The sequence below is a fragment of the Mobula birostris genome, chromosome 3, assembly GCF_030028105.1.
Source record: "Mobula birostris isolate sMobBir1 chromosome 3, sMobBir1.hap1, whole genome shotgun sequence".
Lineage (NCBI taxonomy): Eukaryota > Metazoa > Chordata > Chondrichthyes > Myliobatiformes > Myliobatidae > Mobula > Mobula birostris.
Window position 1 is genome coordinate 2,051,760 of NC_092372.1, and position 15,092 is coordinate 2,066,851.

The window sequence follows — 15,092 nt, forward strand, 5'->3', positions numbered from 1 at the left end:
ACGGGAAGTGCGGGGTGTGGGAACTATAAGGTTGGTAGCAGTGGATGGGAGATTCCCTGAGCGGATAAAGTCGGTGATGGTGTGGGAGACAATGGCCTGGTGCTTCTTAGTGGGGTCACAATGGAGGGGTAAATAAGAGGAGGTATCCGCGAGTTGTCGCTGTGCCTCGGCAAGGTAGAGGTCAGTGCGCCAGACTACAACAGCACCCCACTTATCGGCGGGTTTTATAGTAAGTTTAGGATTAGTGCGGAGGGAGTGGAGAGCAGAGCGTTCCGAAGGAGTGAGGTTGGAATTGGAACAAGGTGCGATGAAGTCGAGACGGTTGATGTCCCGTCGGCAGTTAGCGATAAAGAGATCCAGAGCAGGCAGAAGACCAGAGCGGGGTGTCCATGAAGAGGAGGAGGGTTGAAGACGGGAGAAGGGGTCATCGATGGAGGTGGAAGAGTCCTTGCCGAAGAAGTAGGCTCGGAGACGGAGACGGTGGAAGAAGAGTTCCGCATCACGGCGAACACGGAACTCGCTGAGGTGTGGGCGAAGGGGGACAAAGGTAAGGCCCTTACTGAGAACAGAGCGTTCTGCCTCAGAGAGTTGAAGGTCAGAGGGGATGGTAAAGACCCGGCACGGATGAGAAGTGGGATCAGAGGGGGGAGGGGAAGGGAGGCTGGTGGTGTCAGTGGAGAAGGGAGGGTTGGGGTGAGAGGAAAATGGAGCCTCTGAGGGCCCAGGAGCTGACGGTGAGATCTGAGGGAGACGGGGTTGCAGAGTGCTGGTGGGAGAATGCCCCACCTCCCCCTCGTACCCCATCCGTTATTTATTTACATACACACATTTTTTTCTCTCTCTCCTTTTTCTCCCTCTGTCCCTGTCACTATACCCCTTGCCCATCCTCTGGTTCTCCCCCCCCCCTTTTCCTTCTCCCTGGGCCTCCTGTCCCATGATCCTCTCATATCCCTTTGCCAATCACCTGTCCAGCTCTTGGCTCCATCCCTCCTCCTCCTGTCTCCTCCTATCATTTTGGATCTCCCCTTCCCCTCCCACTTTCAAATCTCTTACTAGCTCTTCTTTCAGTTAGTCCTGACGAAGGGTCTCTGCCCGAAACGTCGACTGTACCTCTTCCTAGAGATGCTGCCTGGCCTGCTGCGTTCACCAGCAATTTTCATGTGTGTTGCTTGAAATTCCAACATCTGCAGATTTCCTCGTATAAGGGCTGGAATGATGTTTCCCATGCGTTGTGAGGAACCAGAGGTCACAGACTCAAAATCCGAGGTCACCTCTGCAGGACTGAGATGAGGAGAAATTTCCCCACCCAGAGCGCAGTGAATCATTGCAACTATCTCCATAAGGTTTCTAAATTGAATAGACATATCTTGGGGCTCAGTGGTGATGGAAAGTTGCAGGAAAGTGGCGCTGAGGTCAAAGGTCAAGCATGTTCTGAGTGAACGGCAGAAGAGGCGCAAGGGACCGAATGGCCACACCTGTTTTATTTCTTAATTTCTGAAACACGAGTTTACCTTTGCGCCTTGTTCTTTCTTGGCCTGTCAGATTGAACAGGGGAGCGCTCAGAGCACCGGGCATCTATCGGCAGCCGCTGCGGTTATCTCATGTTCTCGTTATTTATTCCTATTTATTTATATTTGCACTGGCGCAGTTTGTTGTCGTCTGCACTTCTGGTTGATCTTTCAATGGTCCAGTTATAGTTACTATTCTGTAGATTTTCTCTGTATGTTTGTAGGAAAATGCTTCTCGGGGTTGTATGTGGCGACTTATATGTACTCTGATAATAAAATTTACTTTGAACTTTGAGCTTCAGGGAACTTGCTTTACCAAATTTCCCTCGGGATTAACGAAGTATATTTTATCTATTCTGAGAACAAACTGTGACTGACGTCTCCAGCTCCTGGCCGCAGCCCGTCCTCAGACACACTCACAGCCAATCGGCGATCACCGCTGGGAGAATCCTGCCTCCATTGGCTGAGGAGTGTCAGTGGGCGGGACGCTGACCGCTCGGAGCGGACCGGAGTTCGCAATCGGGAGCGAGTGGACCCGGTGAGAGACCCGAGATTGGGAGGAGCTCTTCGGGTAAAGGCTGCAACACCGGCCGGAGTTTTGAATCCTTCCGATGGCAGAGGTGAAGAGACGGACGGAGATTCCGTGAGATGTTTCAGCCATACAGCGGATGCCCGGCCGTTCCCAACGTGGATCGGGGCCTGTTGCCTGGAGTTTCCTCCCGGACCGGTCTCCTGCTGCTGGGATACGGGAGCTGGTCCGCAGCGGCTGCCGATGAAACTCCGGTGCTCTGAGCGCTCCCCTGTGCAAAAGAACAGGCTGAAGGTCAAGGGAGAACAAGGGCAAAGGCAAACTCGTACTTTAGAAAATAAGAAGCAGGAGCAGGCCATTCGGCCCCTTGCGCTGTTCTGACTTTCAGAACATGCCTGATCTTTGACCTGAGCGCCACTTTCGTGTAACGTTCCCAGCATCGCAGAGCCCCTAAATTTGTCCTTCGAATTTAGAAACCTTGTGGAGAAAATTACCCATCATCGTAAGATTGTATTAATTTACCTCCTAAGCTTGAAGAAGCTTGGCTTTTATATACCTTCACACTTATATGTGCATGAACTTCGCTAACCTGTCTGATTTATCTGGTTATGTATTACTCTATTGTGTAGTTACTAATAAACGAGTGTTAGTTAATAGCTATACCAGACTCCAAAGTGTTTTCCATTTCTGCTGGTTCTTTAATCCGTCACGGGGTACGTGACAAAATTGGGGCCTGCATCCGAGATATGAACTAAATTGGGGCTTATTGATTGAGTGATTATCAATCTTATTGGCTACTTGTCTTTTGATTGACTCGTGTGTAGTAAATCAGCAGCAATGGATGTTGATAAAATTCTGGAAGCGCCAACCTCTGAGGCATGAGAGGACACCAGAATGTTTGAGTTGATGAGTATTGCAAAAAAGTTGAAACTTGCGAAGGTGAAATTGACAATGAGGCAGTCAGAGATACAGAGGTTAATAGCCGAGTATTATGTATCTGAGGATGTGTTTAAAGTGGAAGAGTTGGAGCTGTTTCCTGAAAGTAATATAAAGGTGGAGGGGCCGGTAGTGCTGAGGAAATGGAGAGTCTGCAGACAGACTTGGATAGATTGGAAGAATGGGCAAAGAAGTGGCAAATGAAGTACAATGTTGGAAAGTGTATGGTTATGCACTTTGGCAGAAGAAATAAACGGGCAGACTATTATTTAAATGGGGAAAGAATTCAAAGTTCTGAGATGCAACGGGACTTGGGAGTCCTCATACAGGATACCCTTAAGGTTAACCACCAGGTTGAGTCGGTAGTGAAGAAGGTGAATGCAATGTTGGCATTCATTTCTAGAGGAATAGAGTATAGGAGCAGGGCTGTGATGTTAAGGCTCCATAAGCACTGGTGAGACCTCACTTGGAGTACTGTGGGAGGTTTTGGTCTCCTTATTTAAGAAAGGATGTGCTGACATTCGAGAGGGTACAGAGAAGATTCATAGAACATAGAACATAGAATAGTACAGCACGGTACAGGCCCTTCGGCCCACAATGTTGTGCCGACCCTCAAACCCTGCCTCCCATATGAGCCCCCACCTTAAATTCCTCCATATACCTGTCTAGTAGTCTCTTAAACTTCACTACTGTATCTGCCTCCACCACTGACTCAGGCAGTGCATTCCACGCACCAACCACTCTCTGAGTAAAAAACCTTCCTCTAATATCCCCCTTGAACTTCCCACCCCTTACCTTAAAGCCATGTCCTCTTGTATTCACTAGAATGATTCCGGGAATGAGAGGGTTAACATATGAGGAACGTTTGTCCGCTCTTGGACTGTATTCCTTGGAGTTTAGAAGAAAGAGGGGAGACCTCAGAGAAACATTTTGAATGTTGAAAGGCATGGGCACAGTGGATGTGGCAAAGTTGTTTCCCATGATGGGGGAGTCTAGTACGAGAGGGCATGACTTAAGGATTGAAGGGCGCCCATTCAGAACAGAAATGCAAAGAAATTTTTTGAGTCAGAGGGTGGTGAATCTATGGAATTTGTTGCCATGGCGGCAATGGAGGCCAAGTCATTGGGTGTATTTAAGGCAGAGATTGATAGGTATCTGAGTAGCCAGGGCATCAAAAGTTATGGTGAGAAGGCAGGGGAGTGGGACTAAATGGGAGAATGGATCAGCTTATGATAAAATGGCAGAGCAGACTCGACGGGCCGAATGGCCTACTTCTGCTCCTTTGTCTTATGGCCTTATGGCCTTGTGGTCTAAACCTGGCGGGTTTGAGCACCAGTATCAAATGGAAAGATTAAGGATCGAGGCTGAGGAGAAGCAAAGACAGCAACAGCTGGAGTCTGAGTTACAAGTAAAACAGCTCGAGGCTGAGGAGGCAGACAGGTGGAGGGATAAAGCAGAAAGACAGAGGCAGTTTGAGCTGGAAAGGATAGAGAAATTGCAGCAAAGAGGTCCAGTGTTAGACCCTGCTGATTTTTACAGCTTGAAAGAGCTGGTTTTGATTGAAGAATTTAAGAAGTATGTCCCCGATGATGTAAGGGTATACCTAGATGAAAAGAATGCCGCTACCTTGCGGGAGTCTGCTAAGGTAGCAGACGAGGTTGTTTTAACCCAAGAGGCTGAGTTTACTCTGGATGAGAGTTTCCCAGAGAGCAGCTGGGAAGATCAGGGTAACCTGGAATTTGAAACTGGGGCAAGTGATGACCGCCTAGAAGTGGCAGCTGTGCCGACTGCCTGTGTTTGGGTTGTTGAAGTACCTGTGGATTCACAGGGTACTTAACCTTGTGTTGAAATTCAGTTAAGGTCTGAGGTATCTGACTCGGTTGAAAAGGAATGCAGTCCTTTTGTGTCAGATGGTCTTGATTCAGTGAATAATGGGTTAACCTTGGTACCAGTGGAAATTGAGAATTTTCAGTCACTTGTGTTAGATAGGGTTCTGAAAGAAGGTGATGAGATGAAATGTGGTGAGGTAAATGTTACTCACAAAAGGGTGCTGTCTCTGGACTTTTGAATGTAGTACTTGTGAAGTTGAGATTGGTTTCGCAACCTTTGACCCTGCTTTCAGGACAATGGCCTGCTAAAAAAGTATGTGCCACTTTGTTGAATTTTGTTTTGACATTTGATTTGAACACCTTCAAGGTTGTGGAGTTGTTTTTCACGATTGTGATGTGGAGAAAAAGGATTGTTTTGGTTTTGAGAGGCCATCTGCAGGGTTTACTATGGAACCAGATCGAGCTAAAGGCTGCAGAAATAGAATACATGGGTTGTTTGGAATTTTTCACAATGTACATATGGTTTTCTTAAGTCTGGTGACAGTGCTGCGATTAGTAAATATTGGGGGTAGGCTGACAGCTATCCAGAGTGATGTTTATCCAGCAGCTCAGCTAAGGAGCAAACCTGCTGCGGACGACCCACACATGGATACTGATATTTACCCCGCATACGCAGTAACTCGAAGCATGTCTAAAAAATCTGCTAAACCCCATGATGATTTACCAGAGACTTTTCTACCTTCCCTATTCCAACAGGACTTAGAGGGTAGTAGGACTGATGAGAAAGGTTTGTCCTTATCTAGAAAGGAATTCATAGAGGAACAGAAGCGAGATCCTGAAATTGTGGCTTTAAGGGAGACAGTTCTCTCCGAGGATGAAATTCAGAAAGAGTCACTGGGGTACTACCTTAAAGATGGGGTGTTAATGAAGAAGTGGCGACCAACACTGTGCCCGCAAGTGAGGATTGGGCTATTGTGCGGCAGGTGGTGGTTCCAAAAGTTTACAGGGCTCAAATTTTAGACCTAGCCCATAATGACCCTTTAACATAGAAACATAGAAAATAGGTGCAGGAGTAGGCCATTCGGCCCTTCGAGCCTGCACCGCCATTCTGTATGATCACGGCTGATCATCCAACTCAGAACCCTGCACCAGCCTTCCCTCCATACCCCCTGATCCCTTTAGCCACAAGGGCCATATCTAACTCCCTCTTAAATATAGCCAATGAACTGGCCTCAACTGTTTCCTGTGGCAGAGAATTCCACAGATACACCACTCTCTGTGTGAAGAAGTTTTTCCTAATCTCGGTCCTAAAAGGCTTCCCCTCTATCCTCAAACTGTGACCCCTCGTTCTGGACTTCCCCAACATCGGGAACAATCTTCCTGCATCTAGCCTGTCCAATCCCTTTAGGATTTTATCCGTTTCAATCAGGTCCCCCCTCAATCTTCTAAATTCCAACGAGTACAAGCCCAGTTCATCCAGTCTTTCTTCATATGAAAGTCCTGCCATCCCAGGAATCAATCTGGTGAACCTTCTTTGTACTCCCTCTATGGCAAGGATGTCTTTCCTCAGATTAGGGGACCAAAACTGCACACAATACTCCAGGTGTGGTCTCACCAAGGCCTTGTACAACTGCAGTAGTACCTCCCTGCTCCTGACTGGAATCCTCTTGCTATGAATGCCAGCATACCATTCGCCTTTTTCACCGCCTGCTGTACCTGCATGCCCACTTTCAATGACTGGTGTATAATGACACCCAGGTCTCATTGCACCTCCCCTTTTCCTAATCGGCCACCATTCAGATAATAATCTGTTTTCCTATTTTTGCCACCAAAATGAATAGCTTCATATTTATCCACATTAAATTGCATCTGCCATGAATTTGCCCATTCACCCAACCTATCCAAGTCACCCTGCATCCTCTTAGCATCCTCCTCACAGCTAACACTACTGCCCAGCTTCGTGTCATCCGCAAACTTGGAGATGCTGCATTTAATTCCCTCATCCAAGTCATTAATATATATTGTAAACAACTGGGGTCCCAGCACTGAGCCTTGCGGTACCCCACTAGTCACTGCCTGCCATTCTGAAAAGGTCCTGTTTATTCCCACTCTTTGCTTCCTGTCTGCTAACCAATTCTCTATCCACATTAATACCTTACCCCCAATACCGTGTGCTTTAAGTTTGCACACTAATCTCCTGTGTGGGACCTTGTCAAAAGCCTTTTGAAAATCCAAATATACCACATCCACTGGTTCTCCCCTATCCACTCTACTAGTTACATTCTCAAAAAATTCAATGAGATTCGTCAGACGTGATTTTCCCTTCACAAATCCATGCTGACTTTGTCCGATGATTTCACCGCTTTCCAAATGTGCTGTTATCACATCTTTGATAACTGACTCCAGCAGTTTCCCCACCACCGACGTGAGGCTAACCGGTCTATAATTCCCCGGTTTCTCTCTCCCTCCTTTTTTAAAAAGTGGGGTTACATTAGCCACCCTCCAATCCTCAGGAACTAGTCCAGAATCTAATGAGTTTTGAAAAATTATCACTAATGCATCCACTATTTCTTGGGCTACTTCCTTAAGCACTCTAGGAGGCAGACCATCTGGCCCTGGGGATTTATCTACCTTCAATCCCTTCAATTTACCTAACACCACTTCCCTACTAACAAGTTTTTCGCTCAGTTCCTCCATCTCACTGGACCCTCTGTCCCCTACTATTTCTGGAAAATTATTTATGTCCTCCTTAGTGAAGACAGAACCAAAGTAATTATTCAATTGGTCTGCCATGTCCTTGCTCCCCACAATCAATTCACCTGTTTCTGTCTGTAGGGGACCTACATTTGTCTTTACCAGTCTTTTCCTTTTTACTATCTATAAAAGCTTTTACAGTCAGTTTTTAAGTTCCCTGCCAGTTTTGTCTCATAATCTTTTTTCCCCATCCTAATTAAGCCCTTTGTCCTCCTCTGCTGAACTCTGAGTTTCTCCCAGTCCTCAAGTGAGCCACTTTTTCTGGCTAATTTGTATGCTTCTTCTTTGGAATTGATACTATCCCTAATTTCTCTTGTCAGCCATGGGTGCACTGCCTTCCTTGATTTATTCTTTTGCCAAACTGGGATGAACAATTGTTGTAGTTCATCCATGCAATCTTTAAATGCTTGCCATTGCATATCCACCGTCAATCCTTTAAGTGTCATTTGCCAGTCTATCTTAGCTAATTCACGTCTCATACCATCAAAGTTACCCCTCTTTAAGTTCAGAACCTTTGTTTCTGAATTAACCTTAGGTGGACATTTTGGGGTAAAGAAGACAGTGCACAGGATTATGAGGGAATTTTATTGGCCCAATGTGATGAAGGATATTGTGAATTATTGCTGAGTTTGTCATATGTGCCAGATGGTGGGAAAACCTAATCAGATCATCCCAAAAGCTCCACTTCGGCCGATACCTGCTTTTGGTGAACCATTTTCCCGAGTCAGAGTGGACTGTGTTGGCCCACTGCCAAAGACTGCAGCTGGCCATCAGTATGTGTTAACTATAACGTGTGCCATTCCAGGTTCCGTGAGGCAGTTCCCCTTCGAAACATCAGGGCTAAAACAGTGGTGAAGGCTCTCATCAAGTTTTTTTTTACTATGGTTGGTCTGCCCAAAGAAATTCAATCCGAGTGGGGCAGTTACATTACATCGGGAGTATTCCAGCAAATAGTTTCTGAGATGGGGCTAAACAGATTGTGTCATCTGCATACCACCCGCAGTCTCAAGGAGTCTTGGAACGGTTCCATTCCACTCTAAAGACAATGATTAAAACCTACTGTTCTGAGAATAGCAGGGACTGGAATGAGGGAATATACTTATTTCTCTTTTTTGTTAGAGACTCAATTCAAGATCATTAGGGTTTAGTCCGTTTGAGCTTGTTTTCGGTCACAGGCCCAGAGGACCTTTGGCCTTGTTCAGCGAACAGTGGTCTGATCCGAAATTATGTGTCTGTGTGCTGGATTATGTTTTCGAGTTTCAGGATAAGCCTAACAAGGCTTGTGACCTTGCAAAACAAAATTTGCAGAACTCTCAGATTAAAAAGAAGCACTGGAATGATAGGAAAGAGAGGGAACAGGTGTTTCATGATGGAGATAAGATTTTAGTCCTATTCCCCCTTTTAACCAACCCCCTCCAAGCGCAGTTTCATGGACTGTACCAGATAATTAAGAAAATTGACTTTTTGAATTATGTTGTTGAGACTCCTGACCGAAGGAAGTCTACTTAAGTGGTACACGTAAACATGATAAAGCTTTATCACGATTCAGAGACAGCACCTGTGAGCACCGTTATGAAAACAAGTGGAGTCTTGGAGGCTTGTAACGGGATACCAGATCATTTTAACAAGCTAAATATAGTCTCAACCAGGCTAGAGAATTCCGTTGTTTTGAAAAACATTGACAACAAAGTCAATCATTTGGAGCCTACACAGCAAAAACAATTGTAAGAGTTAATTAGCAATTATTAGGATTTGATCCCTGATGTTCCGAGAAGGTACACAGCTGCAGTGCATGACGTAACTGCAAGCCAAGCTGAGCCGATTAACCAGCATCCCTGCAGAATGAACTTAGGAAAAAGTAAGATAGTTGAAAAGAAATTGGAAACAAGAAAGAACAAGAAAAGAGAGTGGATGACTGTATTGATAAAGTGGGAAAGGCTAAATACCTCACAAAAATTGACTTGCTGAAAGGATATTGGTGCGTTCCCTTGACAGAAAGAGCTAGAGAAATCTCACCATTTGTAACACCATCTGGATTATATGAGTATAATGTCTTACCCCTTGGGATGAAAAATGCTCCAGGGACATTCCAAAGGATGATCAATTTTGTGATTCAAGTTTTAGAAAATACAGGGCCTTATACTGATGATTTGGTTGTATGGAATGACACGTGGGAAGAGCATATTGCGGCAGTAGAGAAGCTATTTGACAGGCTTTCCAAGGCCAACCTTTGTGTGAACCTCGCTAAAAGTGAGTTTGGCCATGCCACAGTTGCATACCTGGGTTATGTGGTGGGCCAGGGCCAACTGGCTCCTGTACAGGTCAAGGTTCCAGCTATTGCTGAGGTTCCCTTTCCGACGGGCAAGAAAGCTTTAAGAAGGTTTTTAGGAATAGTTGGGTATTACCATAAGTTTTGAAAGAACTTTGTGGATATCGTTCTCCCCCCTAACGAAACCACTAGGGAAGAGTGAAAGATTTGTATGGAGTGAGCTTTGCCAGGAAGCCTTTGAACAACTAAAAACTATTCTGTATTACCAACCTGAGCTCAAAACACCTGATTTTTCAAAACTAGTCTCTATAGTGACAGGCGCTAGTGACGAAGCTGCTGCGACAGTACTGTTACAGAAGGGTGAGGATGACATTGAACACCCAGTAGCGTATTTCTCAAAGAAATTTAATGTGCACCAGAAAAATTATTCCACTGTTGAAAACGAGTTCCTATCTCTTATTTGGGCTTTACAACATTTCAAAGTCTATGTTTGTCCTGCCCGGAAACTGGTGGTGATGTACATGGATGACAATTGGTTAGTGTTTCTAACTAAAATGAAGGACAAGAATAGAAGGTTATTAAACTGGAGTCTGATCTTGCAAGAATATGACCTGAAAATAAAAGAGGTAAAAGGTACTGACAACATTATAGCTGATTGTTTATCCAGATGTTAAGTTAGAAGATGTATACGTTTTGCTATGTTACCTGATAACTATACATGTATTGTTTCAAACTTTGTAATCTACTGTTAGACAAAAAAACTTGTCCGTTGATCAAAATTTTTCCGAGAGGGAAGGAGGTGTGACGGGATCCTGAATTATCCCTTATGGACTGTACCTTTAAAAAGAGAAAGAGGGTGAGACCGACTTGGAGAGAGAGAGCAATGAGCAGCTGATGAGTCGTCATGGTAACCGAGGGCGGTGTTACGTGATGGACAGCTGGTATACATTCGATGACTTCTAAAGGATTTCAGAGGACAACGGAGGATCTACGGCATCAGCTACCTGAAGAACTAAACACCTCTCTCTCTCCATCGCTACTCAACTCAATACCCGAACAGAACTGATTTCATTTACCCATCATCGTAAGACTGTATCCATTTATATTTCCACACTTATTTCTGCATGAACTTTGCTGACCGGTTAGATTTTTCTGGTTATATATTACTGTATTGAATAGGTACTAATAAACAAGCGGTAGTTAACAGCTATACCAGACTCCAAGCTGTTTTCCATTTCTGCTGGTTCTTTAACCCATCACGGGGTACGTAACAACTATTTTGTAAATGGAGCAAAAAGTCAAAGTTCTGAGTTCCAATCATATGTGAGAGACTTTGTGTGGTATTCCCAAAAGTTTAATTTGCAGTTTGAGTTGGTGGTGTGGAAGGCAAATGCACTGTAGAGGCTTTGTAAAGCACTGGTGTGGCCTCACTTGGGGTATGGTGATCAGTTCAGGACACCTTATCTAAGAAAGAATGTTCAGGGGATAAATGGAGGTTCATGAAAATGATTCCAGGATTGCAAGGCTTGTTATATGAGGAGCATTTGATGGGTCCGGGCCTCTGCTTTGTGCTATTTGGAAGAACGGTGGTGGGCCCCATTGAAGCCTATTGAATATTGATAGGCCACTACAGTGGATTCAGACAGGATGCTTCCTATTGTGGGGGAGTTTAAGACCAGAGGACAGAGCTGCAAAATAGAATGCAGGAGAGAAGCAATCACTTTAGCCACACAGTGCAGAATCTGTGGAGTTCATTGCCACAGGATGCTGTTGAGTTCAAGTGAATGGGTATACTTAAAGCAGGGGTTGACAGATTATTGATTAGTCAGGACATAAAGTGAGACAGGGGGGTAGTCAGGAGATTGGGGCTGAGAGGGAAAATGGACCAGCCATGGTGAACTGGTGGATCAGATGCAATGGTCAAATCTGCTCCTAAATCTTATATTTCAGATGAGATGATTTTAGTCTCTATGCTGAGCTCTGACACCATACTGTTACAGTGATGTTCAACCCAACATGCAGGAAGAAGTCATCTTCCTGCTGAACATGGTGCGGGTATCGGGACTGACTATCAAAGTCTCTGACCCCCACCCCCTCCCCACCATGAGTGATGGTTGTGAACTCATCGATGGCGATGCCAATGAATATATCAGGGAGGGCAGTAGTCTTTCTCATTACAGCATGGCATATTTGTGATGATAGAGCTACAGGTCACTTGTTGTCCAGGACAAAGGCGTATGATATCATTTGTACCCAGAGAGAATGAATGGTACAAAACATTTCCCACGTGTCGAAAGGTCCAGGACAGAAGCAAGTCGTACAAAAGTGATTTTTGCAAGAATCAAATCTGATAGAAGGGTTTTGCTCTTTCTTTCTCTGGAGTACTAATGGACATGTTCTTTGATTGCAAGATAGACACTTCTTCCGAGATTAAGTGGAGATTATATTTTCTACAGAATTCCTGATCCTTGTAGTGAGATAGCCGAAGCTCGGCAGTGTCTGAAAGATCCATCCGCTCCCATTCCCTCCGCCCATCCTTCCAAGCACGCTCGATGGACTGGAAGGGAAAGCGCTGGCAGTGACAGCCATGGCTGCCTCAATACCCAGAAAGCCCGAAGAACGGGAGATCTGTCATCGTCCACAGAAATGGCACTAGCACATTCGCTGATCGGCAATAAGCTCCCCCAGTGCCTGGGAGCAGATCGTGGGTCTCGGAGAGAGGGGGTTGACCGGGACTGTCCCCGGGAGCGGAGCCACGGTGTGTCGGGAACTCACAGTAATCGTCCCTCAGTTGTGGTTCACCAGTGCCAAAAATTCCCATCCGGAGCCCTGCTCCTTCCTCCCTGCTGATACTTCAGAATCACGTTTCTGATAAGGGGTCTTGGCCAGAATCGCCAACTGTTTATTCTTTTCCCTAGAAGCTGCCTGAGCTGCAAGTCCTCCAGCATTTTTTGTGAGTTGCCGATCCTCAGGAGACGTTTTGTCGAAGGAGCGCAAGTGCGATTCAGGTGCCAATTACGAAACATATACGCATGCGCATCTGAATACCTGTGCATTGATAGCGAATTCTGAGCCCTGGGGATTCTGGGTAAGGTTGGTGCCATTAAATGTGTCGACATGCACCAGTTCAATGTCATGTGTCTCTAAACCAGTCAATGTTTTTATGTATAAAACTCAGCACTTACTTTAACGCAGCAAGATTCAACAAACAACACACTCAATATCAATGGGCATACACAGGAATTGAAATACAACTCATTTATTTATCACAGATCACAATATTGGTTTGACGGCATCCAATCAGTGAACAGGAGCACAAAGGTTCAAAGGTACATTCATTGTCAAAGTATACAAATCTGAAATTTATCTCCAGGAAGCCACGAAACCAAAAAAGAAAAGAATGGCAGCACGGTTATAAAACCCAAATCCCTCTTCTCTGCACAAAAATACAGAACAGAAACATTGACCTCCAAATCCCCCTTCTCCATACAAAACAAAACGAGAAAGAGCAGGCGAAAAACACAGACTCCAAACAAACTATAAGACTGACGAATGCCCGGATCGAGATCAATTTCCATATCCAAAGCACAGAATATGCCAGGTAACCTTCTCCAGACACAGCGGCAGGCCACACAGGCTTCCCACTCCAGCAGCAGTGCAATATCACCAGCGATCAAAAGTAGTCTCCCTTCTCCCATAGCAGAGCAATCCCACCAGCTATCAAAAGGCAGCCTCCCTCTCCTGCAGCAGAGTGATCTTACCAGCGATCAAAAGTCAGTCTATATCCAGCAGCACAGTAATCCCACCAGCGATGAAAAGGCAGTCTCATTCTCCAGTAGCAGAGCAGTCCCACCAGCGATATAAAAGACCATCTCCCTCTCTACTAGCAGAGCAGTCCCACCAGCAATCAGGAAACAGTCTCCCCTCTCCAACAGCAAGTGATCCCACCAGCAATCAAAAGGCAGTCTCCACACTCGAGCAGCAGAGAGATCCCACCAGAGATCAAAAGCAAAACTGGAATTGAGCCCTGATGAAATGATGGAGCAGACTCAATGGGCCGAATGGCCTGATTGTGCACCTATATCTGATGGAATTCTGGTCTCACAAACCCCTGCAATGCTGAGCGACCAGGGTTCAGTCCTGGGTGTGAGGAATTGCTGTAATATCTGCGGAATCTGATATTAACAGTCCCTCGTCAACTCACAACTGGATTTAGTCACCATCATGTTTAAACATTTAACAGGCAGCTGACTTGAACTTCCTCCAGGTGTGAAGTTGCTGGAGTTCCAGCAGGTGGGATGACTGAGTAAATCTCTGTGCTCACTCAGGACGGAAGTGTACTGTCTACTTATTGTGAACTCGCTGGAGCCTCTCAAGGTGGGTTACCTGAATGAAATTCTTCCCACACTCCGAGCAGGTGTACAGCTGCTCCCCCTGCATGAAATGGCTGGTCTTTCAGTAGCTCAGGTAACTGAATGAATCCCTTCCCGCACTTGGAGCTGGTCAACGGGCCCTCCCCAGTGTGAACGCCTTGGTATTTCTGCAGATCGGATGTTTGGATGAATCCTTTCCCACGCACGAAGCAGGTGAATGCCCTGATGTTTCTACAGATCGGGTGTTTGGGTGAATCATTTCACACACAAGAGCAGGTGAACGTGGTCTCCCCGGTGTGAATTTGCTGGTGTATCTGCAGGTACAATGGCTGACTGAATCCCTTCTAAAATGAGAGCCCGCGGATGACATTCCGCCACTACCAACTGACGGGCCGCTCATCAGTTCAGATCACGGACGTGTACATATATTCGGGTTCTCCTTGTCACAACTGGGGTGCTGTCTTCTCCAGCATCTCCTCCTCCACGTTCAAGGACTGAAGACATCCAAGTGCTGGTGACCTGACAGACACAGCAGAACTGACGAGCTGCTGTGTTTGACATTCCCACACACAAACCCTTTGCCTTTCCTGCGCGGTCAAAATTCTGTAAAGCTCGTCAATGGATTAAAGACAGCTGAAACAGCTTTAGTTTTAATGGTGACCTCTGGTATCAGACTGTTATAGCAAGGCTCAACTCTGGTCGGAGGAGGAACACATCATCTTCTACCTGGGCACAATTCAAGCATCCAGGCACGACATCCACACAGAAGGTCGCCATCAGAGATGGTCCTGGCACAGAATAATCCGGAATGACACACAAAAAACTAAAAATAACATAAAATAATATGACAAACAGCAAAACACAAGAGCTGCTGCAACAAGCTGACACTAGCGC